An 11,279-nucleotide genomic window follows, 5' to 3' on the forward strand; every position below is an offset into this window, starting at 1 on the left:
ATGGTTCAGACCTTCAGCCACAGTGAAATGTGTGTGCGCCAACAAAGAATTATAACTGTGCTTTAGTAGGAATGCAACTGATTATTGTCCCAAAATAAAAAACATTTTAAGTTTTCCAGTAACTTAACTTCCCATAAAACATAGCTCAGCAAAGCCTTTTTAGCCAATAAAGACCTCAAACACACAAATAATGGATATCTGTCCTTTTTAAGCAGGACTTATTACATCCATTACTGCTGTATAATAAAGTAATAACGTACTGCAGTTGTGCAGGCTGAAGAGATATATTGTCACCTTCCACTGAACCTAGCATTGATTTAATACACACAGTATGTTTAGGGTTTCTATAGCAAGTTGTGTAGAAACAGATTCAAATTTTTTGCCACAGAACAGTTATCCACATTTCACTTGCAAGCAAAGATAGTATGAATAATAATTAAAGAATTAAGGTTAAAGGTAATTTAGGGGTTTGCCATTCTTAGTAAAGATAATGCAAGTGCCAAGTTTATTCTTTTATTACAAGCTATACTAGTCACAGCCCTAAGCTCCCACAAATTCAGTTGCATACAGTCAGGTTATTGATTTTTCAGTTTTAATTCCAAATCAGAAGACAAAGGGAAGAAAACCTTGAGTTCAGACTGACTAGAACTACACTTTTCCTTCCATGGAAATTAGTAAGAGAAAGAGAACTCTAGAAATGTCAATGTATTTGGCCATATATTACACATTTAACTTTTAGATACTTGTAACAATTCCCAAGGAAATAAAATCTGAGACTCCTCAAATCACCGGCATCAGTGGTTCTTTTTCTGTCCAATGAATGAGTAGGTAGGATACTCCCACAGTTTTGAAATACTCCAGTTTAACTTATCCCTCTGTTTGAAGGGGACCGAGCCCCCTCATCGTTCACTGCTTCAGAAACAAGTTGTGGCCCCTAGTACGGAAAAGGACTGTGGCCCTTCTGCTAGCTCTAATTGTCATGTATCCTCCCTCACGTGGTGAAGTTGCAGCTATGCAAGTGTACAGACCACACCTCTTATGCACAAAGCTTCACTGCAGCTGTTGCAAAGTGGTTTGAGATGGATGACTCTGTATCTTCTGCTGGTTCAGTTCTACTCAATGTAAAATACTTATTTACTCACTGAGCTCAGAACAAAACAGGCTGAAAACACAGCATAACTGTAGAGACTAGTCATTAAGACATGTTCCCAGAAGGCAAAACATTGTGTTTCCAAACTTTGCTTAACCAGTGTTTTCAGAATTTCAGACTAAGGAGAACCGCAAGAGACAGAAGGCATCGAAAGTCAACAAATTCAAAATATCTACAAGCACATTCAACATAATAAATGTCCTACTGAATCAGACCAACAGTCTATCTAGCCCAGTATGTTTGTTATGGCCAGGCTATCAATTCTTGCTAATACACTGTATATGCAACAAAGCAAGAAATAAGACAAGCTCTTTCCATCTGCTGTTCAGTGGAGGAATCAATAAGAGACACATTTACAATCACTCAGAGGGCTTCATACAATCTCAAAGGGCTGGCACCTATTAACTGTATCATTTTATTGAATAATGAATATTCAGAAAGGTTCTGTGTCTGCAAAGTAGATTAAAATTCAAACTTTCTTATAGCTACAGCTATATAGTTATTTCCAGTAACATCTGCTATACTATCAAGGGAGCTATCAGTAACCTGGAAGCCAGGTTCCCACTAATATTCAAACCTCCACACCATCTTTTGAATTAAAGATAGCAAATATTAACGGGAGACCCTTTTTAACCCATTAAAGTAAGCTTTCCTACAGTACTAATAACTTGTTCTTAAAGCCACAAATGTCTGTCATTCATATCCCTGCTCTTCTCAGTTAGCTTCAACTCCAAACTGCACTGCTATTTAATAGCTTCTTAAACCGCCTCTCCTATAACAAACCAGTAGCGTGTGCACCTTTGGTTGACTCTGCAGCACTGGCAAATAGTGCGTCATGTCTGTGCCTACCTGTCAGCACCTACCTGGTACAGCCTATCAATACACAGCAAAGAAGCACCTACACTGCTGAAAAGCTGTTTCTGCCGTGCTGTTCCTCCCTGAATCAAAAAGCACCTACACTGCTGAAAAGCTGTTTCTGCCGTGCTGTTCCTCCCTGAATCAAAAAGCCTTCTAATTCAACAAGATACCCTCCTCTGGCTTCACTAGAATTGCATCAAACCATATAATTTCACACTCTTGAAAAGACAGACTTTTTTTTACTGTCGGCAGTTCACTAGTTCTGAAAACCTTTGGCCAACCCTCCAATGAGTCTGCCTTTCATTCATATTAAAAAAAATATTGTTATGATATTGCTGGTTCACAGCCTGTACCTTTGACATTTTCACAAGCCTCCCAGTATATGGGTAATTCCTGAAATCCTTCACAATAGTTGCAAATAGATGGTATCAATTGTGCTGTGAATTTTTTTCTGGTTAAGTCATATATCAGTTGCAAGGGGACAGGTAAGACCTGGGTGGATATAGCACTTCATGCTTCTACTGAGATTTGAAGAAATGACTAGGTGATTTTCTGGTTATTTTTTCTGCAGATACACTCATGCTTTAACTTCACAGCGGCTTCCCCTCAATTCTTGATAGAAGGGTGTTAGCAACTGCTTTTCTCAAAATTCAGAAATAAAATCTTGGCTGCTTGCAGCAAGAGCTACTCTCCATTCTCGCAGCACAGCTTCCTATACTACAAGTCATCTACAATGATCAGACCTTTTCTAAAATTTGGCAGATAAAAATGTAGTTGTAATCACAGTCAATTCCTTTTACTAGAGATCAATGTGCTCCAGAATCATACCACTGAGCAGTCTCAAACTTGGGAATTGTTACAAATCAAATCCCATTTTTGCAGATCAGAAAAATGTGAATCCATGTGCTATCACTCTCCCTTTTCTGGGGTTTTGGGTTGTTTGGAGGTTTCTTTGTTTTTTGGGTTTTTAACCCTAGTGTATTGTCTAACATAACCATTTTCATTCTTTGCTCGAGCCCTGGCTTAACTGGCTTTTGAACACAACAGTAGCTTTTTAGCTTTGGGTCAGGCCCATAACTTATCATTAACTGAGAGTCATTTGCAAAAAATACTGTTTTTGAAAATTTCAATTATATTTTAAGGTATAAGTAACTTACTTAAGTTCTCACTTGCTGATTCTAGTCCATGGGGTTTTTTAAAGTAAAACTCTAATGTTTCCTGAAAATATGGAAACAAGTTTGCAAGCCAATGCAGTGAAAACTACAAAACCTTAAAATAATTTTGATACCTTGACTTTTTATTTTTAACTTGCCAGGCTTACCTTATTGTTATTTACATTAGCTAATCAGTGTTTAAATAGGATTTTTTTAATTTTTATTTTTTAAATCAAGGCAAGGATAATAGGTGACAGAAAGTAAAGATCATTTGGGGGTTTTCTCTGATATTTCCACTTAGAAACTGAACTTCTGTCCTTCCTGATTATCTTCATTGAGGCAATAAATTTTGGTGCTTGCCTCAGGAAAAACATGAGAATCACAGTCCATAGTCTATGTTTTTAAAAATATATATTTCTACTCCAGTATAATATGCAGTCTAATCACAGTAGGGATCTTGACTGTGAGATATTCTGGTAAAAGGCTGCTATAACCTCACAGTCCGTTATATTAACCTTTACAGTAGGCAATTTCAGCACTGTAGACCAACAGCTCTTACAACACTTAGGATGTTAAGCATGTGTCACAAGATACAGTTATGTGTCAGAACAGTCAGAAAAGCAGCCACCTTGAACACTCCTAACAAGTGCTACAAACTTTAAGATAATGAGAATTTTGTCTTTTCAGCAGATGTGTCCAAACTGAAACTGCTGAATCTTTTGGTGTAAGAAAAAAAGACACCAGAAAAAGTCAGTCTGTATCCATCTGCAATAGAACGTGAACATAGTACCTAGAGCTTTTAAACAATCTATAAGTACACTTTATACGGACATAAATAAACTAATTCATGTCAGAAAGCAGAGCCAAAGATATTCTGCATAAATTAGAAAACGTTAACTTTAGAATCCATTTCCTGCTAGATCATTAGAAAGCCAATAGCACATCACTCACCTATCCTAGAATATATATGGTCCATATTCAGCACTAAAGCAACTGCCTATGTAATTTCCTTGTGTTAGGAACTTCAGTGCAACTGCTAAGGCTCACTATTAGGCTTCTGAGGCATCTGCAAGGGACTGCCTGACAAGCTCTCCAGTGTATTTCAGGATGACTGACAGGACACAGTGGCTGCTGGAGGGGTGGCAGGGGGATGGGCATCCTTAAAGCTATATACTAGAGCACAAATATGTAAAAAAAATGTAAAGTTAAAAAGCTTTTGAACAATTAGATGACATGAAACATGTCATTATTGATACTTCTGGTGATTATTCTTGCAATTTTCAGAACAGCTACTGTTTTCCTATACATTCTGATTGTATGCCAACTTCTGTCTCGAGGCAATGACTCAGTCTCAGACTTTTGAGCTGGACAGCAAAGGGATTCATAAGGCTATCACCCAGCAACTTGGCACCAAATTTGTTTTCTCTAGGGTTTTTTTTCTATTGAACACAGACATAAAATATATTATCCTATCAATTTCATAAAATGCACAGGCCTATTACCTTCTAAAAAACAGGGAACACAAGAAAATATATTAGTCTGGATTAGTATTTTTAAACAAGATACACATGGACAGGACACTTGAGGAATTCCAGGATGTGAAACATTGCTGAGAGTATGTAATATATTTGATTATTTGTTCTTCGTTTCAATATTTATTATACAGCTTCATCAGTTGGTGCCAACACCACTCTGGGAATAAAATTTGTTAGTCTCTTTCTGCAGAGTCAGTACAGCAAGTGCAAATCAGATTTTGTAGAAGCCACAAAAACAGTCACCGCATTTTTCTTTAATCCTTTAGCTGATCCATGAACTAAGATATTCAGAATGCTAAAAATGTACTAGTTCCATTTTCAATACGACAGCATGGGCTTTTTTTGCTTGAAGACCTTTGTGGGCCAGAACATGTCTGGAATGGAGCAATCCCTCTGGCACCTGGAAGGATCTGGCCATTTAACACCAGGAAAAACCTATAACGCACCTGCCAAATTTTTAAATTTCCATACAAAGCTGTCAGGTTACACACTAACTACCTCAGATTTTATCACTTCTTATCACTAGTAACACGAAACACGTCTGTTAATGCAAAGATAACACAAAGGAAAGATGAGCTGGAGAACTGAAGAAGGTGACAAGATTCAGATCCATTAATAACATTCATCCACTGAAGATTATTTTATTTAAACTGGCTTTGCATTTAGATGTAGATCTACAGTGAAGTAATTGGAAGATAATTTTTAAAGCTAAGAGAAGAAAAAAAAACCACTTATTTTCTTTTTACATTCCCTTTCACTTCTGTCTGTGCCTGCTTTCTCCCTAGAGTACTTTTACAATCCATTGGCCGACTTCAACCACACCTGAAAAGCAGATGAAATTCCCAAGGACATAAGGTTTCTGTTAAGTTCTTCAACATACTTCTCAGCATAAATAGTGTCATACATCATCCCTTATAATGAATATACCAAGGAAAAGAACACAGCTTAAGCCTAGTTCTTACTGGATACTGGAAAATACAAATGGCAAGGAACAGGTTATGACTGACCTACTGGCATGAAAAGGTTTAATTAAGGTTTATGGAAAAAAATGTTTGAGATGGGGGAAAGCATCACACCTCCATGAACTTGTCTCATGCTGACTTTCTGATCTCTAGTGAGATAACAAATGAAGATTTTTCCCAGGGTTATAACACTCAGAACACGCTCTCTTTCCCTGTTTAATAGTCAAGCCTACTTTTTCTACAATGCATTCCCTGAAAGTACTTTTTCAAGCAGAGGTTGTCTTCCAATACAACATAAGGAAACAGAATCACAGAGGAAAAATTATTTATTCAAGATCACACAGAATGCCAGTGGCAGAATCAGGGATGGAGTGCTGAAATACACTATCTAGTCACTACAGCGTCTTACTCACACTTTCTTTAACTGAGACCAATAAGCAGGCTAAGGACAGTAAAACATTTCCAAATACTATTTACACTGTAAATCTAAAGAATATAATTTCATCTTCCATACTTATGTCAAGGTTATCCCGATACCAGTATTATTCTTAGTAAGGTCAGCTAATACATTCTTCTCCCTTAAACACACTGTCAAAATTACTGCCTTGGTTGAATGCACGCACTTCCAGCCAGTTGCGACACACTGATGAATTCTAGGAGATGTTCCAGCAGAGGTGTGAATCCTACAGCCTGACCAGCTACGGAACTTTTGGCTTTGGCACTAGCATGCCAGGCTGTGCTTTCCAACCAACAGCTATCAAAAATATGTGCGTTATGGTCCTGAGCCTAGAGCCACAGCAAGGAAAATCTTCTCCATGGAAGTGGAACCATAGAAACGTGTGAACCTGACAATGCTCTCACTGTATTAGCAGTAAACTAAATAATTCCACTGATATCAATGACATTCTAGTGGGTGACAGTAGAACCAAAGCAATCCTGCTTGGTTTAGAAATGCTTTAACAATCTTATCTTCATAACATGTCTACCAGGTACATTTTTGCAGGTACTGGAGCTTTCGGTCCTGAACTGCAGTTGTAATATTGAAGATACTGAAAAAGCATTCACTTCAAAAAAAGAAGGTGGTGTGACATCAGATTCATTTCATTCAAAAAGAAAAGGTTTTCATTAATACTCTTTGGAGACATTTCAAATTCTTAAAGAAAAAAAATCCATTGAGATTGGTTAAGTGTCTGTGCTATTTTCACTGCCTGCACTTTGAGCACGAAACAAGGATCTCTGTTTAAGTGGCATATAGCTCCTACATGGATGGCTATCCTGTGCTGGTAATGATAGGTTAAGAAGGTCTGGCTCCAAGCCCTCCCTTTTGTTATCACTGTTAAAGTGTTCCTATCTCTATTCAGAACCAGAGACTGTGTTTAAATAAAGTTCAAGTTGACCTTCCACTAAAAATAGGATATTGTTCAACTCATTAAAAAAAACAGACAACAAAAAAATCCCATGATGTGCTACTGAAAGGTTTTTATATTTTATTTTTGTTAAATGCAATGTCCTGATTTCCCCTTTTTGTTATCTGCAGAGGGTTATCTATTGCAAAATTATACTATACTGTTTTGCTTAACCAATGTCTCTTAGTTGCAAAGAGGTAAAAAGACATGGTTTACCCTTCTCTTTGTAGAGCTGCTACTCTTGCCAAGTGATTTTCTTGTTTCATACCCATGCATTATCCCTGGATGCCTCACCATCATGTACCATTTTATGTAACTGTTTTCAAGTTGAAATAAAGGCTTGCATTATTTGTTTTGTCCAGTGACCCAAATAGCATAATTGTTCCCAGTTGTCTACAGACACGCATAAAACCACCCCAAAATTATGGTACCATACGTGATTGATACTTCTTAAGTATATAACTTTGAGATATGCATGAAAATAAGAGAAATGGTTCTCAGAAACTGCGGCATTTTGGATATTGGCAAGCAGCTAGTTAGCTAACACCTACAAAAGCACGATCTAAAGAACAGGAGACAGTACATAAGCAAAACCATATTCCCACCATGCCATGCCTCTATACATGGGCAGACCATTGACATGCAGATTAATTGTTCCCACAGGGCTCCTGATACTGCACAGCACTTTATTTCCACTATCAAGTCAGAAAACCAATTTCAAATCAAAATGTAGCTCAGAAGAAAAACCCTACTTAGTTGATACATCGGTTCTGGTGAAACAGCTTCAGAAATAATGACTGAAGACAGTCCTGCCCATTTTGACCTCCTTTCTCATTCCAACTCAAGAGCATAATGGCTAAAGAGAAACCACAAAAAAAGAAAAAAACCCAAAACCAACCAAATTTTGTTCCCAAGGCGGATAAGTTTCCTAACATCAACCAGCTGATTAGGAATAGAAGAGAACAGCATCATTATGCATTTTTCACCAGGCCTAATTCTTTGCTGTTGGATGTCTTTTGGGCTTCACTAGCTTTGAACATAGCTTGCCTTTAATAAGAGGAATCCAAATGGATTTTCCATAATGGAAAATTGTCTTAGTGTACAGGAAGTTTTAGAAATATACCAATCGTTATATTGAACATAACAGCCCTCCATCACCCCTCACTTATAAACAAGTGCCTTTCATATTTTAAAATCAGAAACAGCTGTATAAAATTGCCTGGTAGAGTAATTCAGTATTTTCAACACCGAGGTGATAAATGTACGTTTACATAAACTTTCCTTGCATTAGACACAAAATCCAGCAAAGCACCAGGAGGTAAATTAAACCTGTTAAAATAACAGCATCCACGCAAAATTTTATACTTCCTTTTCCAATATTCCAATATGTTTTTTCACATTTGGAAAACACAAAAACACATTGCAAAACTTTGACTACTGGCTTCAAGTGACAAGACCATGACAATTTAAAATACTCAGAACATTAAAAATATCATGTTTAGAAGTTCTTCTTCTAAAAAGCTGGTTAAGAAAACCAGCTTTTTATCTCAAACTTTTGAAGTGATCATTTGATTAAGCAACTATAGTTCCACTCACAGCTTCGTGTACTTTCACTAAGTGGAAAATTCCCTTCATTTCTCTTCAATCTTACCTTCTATATCAAGAATCTAAGAGATTCTAGAAACAGCTCTGTGAAGAACTCTTCTTGATGCAGCTGGACTCCAGAGGCACTGACAGTAAGACAGCAAATGGTTGCCTGTCATTCCTAATCTATGAGAAATGAAATAGGAGGGGAAGAGAATTAAAGTGGGGAGGGCGCTACCCACTTAGGACCTCCCCCTAAACTGTTAGTTCCTGACTTCACTGACAACTTGCTACTGAAAATACCACTTAAAGAAACCCCAAGCTCATTCCTAGTCTTGCAAACATAGTTTGGCACTGAACTTTTAGACCAGAAATCAGACACCATTTAAATCAGTGGCAAAGCCCCCTTTGAAATTGATGAGGTTTAGGTTGAACATGGGAGGGGAAAGGGAAGAGGGAAAGCAAAGGCCACTATTGTAAAAGCCTGGCCAAATATAATTGCAACCTACATATCCTAAAAGTTCATACAAACCATGCTGTACATGACAATCTTCTTCATTAACCTTCACAAAACACTCAAAACATACTTCCAGGTCAATAATCTCACATGTGTAAGATTTTCCAGCAAGGCAGCCATTTAAGAAATGGATATGATTGAAGTTTTGTTAATTTGCTATTATAGCGAAGTTGAGTACCCTGAAGCACAGCATGCAATACCACTCATGTAAAAAAAACTCTGGAAACTCCAAAAAGGTAGAGGTTGCTCAATATTTATACCTATTCTGCTAGAGACTCTATTCTGCTGCTTAAGATCTTAATTGTCTTAAACTATTCAGTCTGAAAATCTGTATGAGGTCCATGCATCTAGCTGAATTTTCTTTTTGGAAAATTTCAGCCATAGCAGCTTGGCTATTTTTAGTTGATTTAGAGGTAAAAAGGGCATCTGAGGAATAAGTACATATTGTGACTATTCATAAGTGAGGAAAAAAACAAGACTTGGACAGACATAAGAGAGAGTACTGAAATAGTCGGATGGAACACAAAAATAAAAAATAAAAATCAATCCCATTTGGGCCAAGCCATTTCAGTAGCATCTTCTGCACTTAAAGCTGCATAGAAGGAAAAGATTTGAAAGTCAGATAAAAAGTGTATAAAGAACATCTTACAGAATACTTTGTTCCCCTGCAATAGCATTATATATTATTCATAGAAACTAAGCAGACTTTCCTAGATGATATAATAATTTATTATGGGGAAATGTACCTGGTATTGCCATGTTAAACTTACAACTTTATTCATAAATCATTCATCTCAGAATTTTTTCAAGTTTCAACCTTGAGAGATAATTCTTTCTTTGCTCACCTTCAACTCATGAATTTAGAAGACATGAACAACAATAGTCAGGGAAGCAAGCTGCTAGACTAAGAAAGATTAAATTTTCTGAGCACTATATTAAAACTACGTGATGCAATCCAAGTCTAAATCTTACTAACTGCAGTTAGTACTTCTCAGTATTTCTTAGCTATCTTGTTTACTTCATTAATGTTATTTGAAAGTGAAGAACAAACAAAACCACAATTCACTTAACTGCAAGATTCAATATAGACAAGTGGAGTTATGTAGATGATGCCTATTGCAATTTTTTAAATCATTAGATCTTTGTAAATATACTGGTGCTTCATTCATGAAGCACATTACTACAGTGGTGAACAGACATCCTCCTTATTTTAATAGGTACATAAAGGAGAGGTGTGGAAAAATGCTAGTTTTATTTAAAGTTCTTTGACCTGTCATCTGCATTATCAAATGAGGAATGGGATTCAGTCACTTAAGCTAAGCAGCTGGTGCCATTTTAGATACTGCAGGGTATCCATCACGTAAACCTTCAGTGTATCGCAGGTCGCCCACAGACTTTAACCAGATATGCCAAGGCTGGATATGAGCATGCTTTATGAGGCCAAAAGTGTCTAAAATGGCTCTACACACCTATGCTCAGGCACCTGAATCATTCCCAAGTTGTCTTTAACGTAATAAATCCTCTTATCAATTTGTTGTTATAAAGGTTTTCCACTCAAACTTGGGTTTGATATGTCGCCTGTGAAACAAAGTGGTAGGCCCATCATTGCAAGTAAACATTGCAAGTTTTGAAGTTATGCAGTACCCACCGCAAATGCCACTGCAGTACCAATTCTTAAGTAGCATTAAAATATTCCACACACAATATCTAAAAATATGTTAATGGTATGGATTACTGTGTACTATATACTATACTTCTGCACCCTGGCTGTCTTCCAGATTTTCTTAACAGCCTCTTTAATATCTGTTCTCTATTAACCAGTCCTAACTCCTTATATCATAACATTACACATTGGTAAATCTAATCCTCTGACTTCAATACCTAGCCCATCCCTCGCTAACTTCACTGAGCAGTTTTAATCTGTTGTTGTGCAGTCTTTGGCTGGTCAGTCCAATTCAATGGCCTCCACACAGGAAAATGAGTTCTCACCACAGAAATACCAGTCATTCTGCCGTGGAAACTACATTAATCACAAAATGAAACTTGTTGGGAGTTTTTCCTCAAATCCCTTGTGCTATATCTGTATTTATTTTTTGTAAAGTGCATTTTTAGA

The 11,279-nt window shown here is 37.0% G+C and overlaps 1 protein-coding gene across 1 annotated transcript in view; it reads right to left on the reverse strand.

Annotated features, from left to right (window-relative positions):
• The window catches only part of CTNNA3 (catenin alpha 3), a 500,914-nt gene extending 492,084 nt beyond the window's left edge, over window positions 1–8,830 (reverse strand). Inside the window, exon 1 of the mRNA XM_005235159.3 lies at window positions 8,717–8,830. The gene's annotated coding sequence lies outside the window, so the exon portion shown is untranslated. The remainder of the gene's footprint in view (window positions 1–8,716) is intronic.
• Between the last annotated feature and the right edge of the window lie 2,449 nt (window positions 8,831–11,279).

Source organism: Falco peregrinus, chromosome 1, assembly GCF_023634155.1.
Source record: "Falco peregrinus isolate bFalPer1 chromosome 1, bFalPer1.pri, whole genome shotgun sequence".
Lineage (NCBI taxonomy): Eukaryota > Metazoa > Chordata > Aves > Falconiformes > Falconidae > Falco > Falco peregrinus.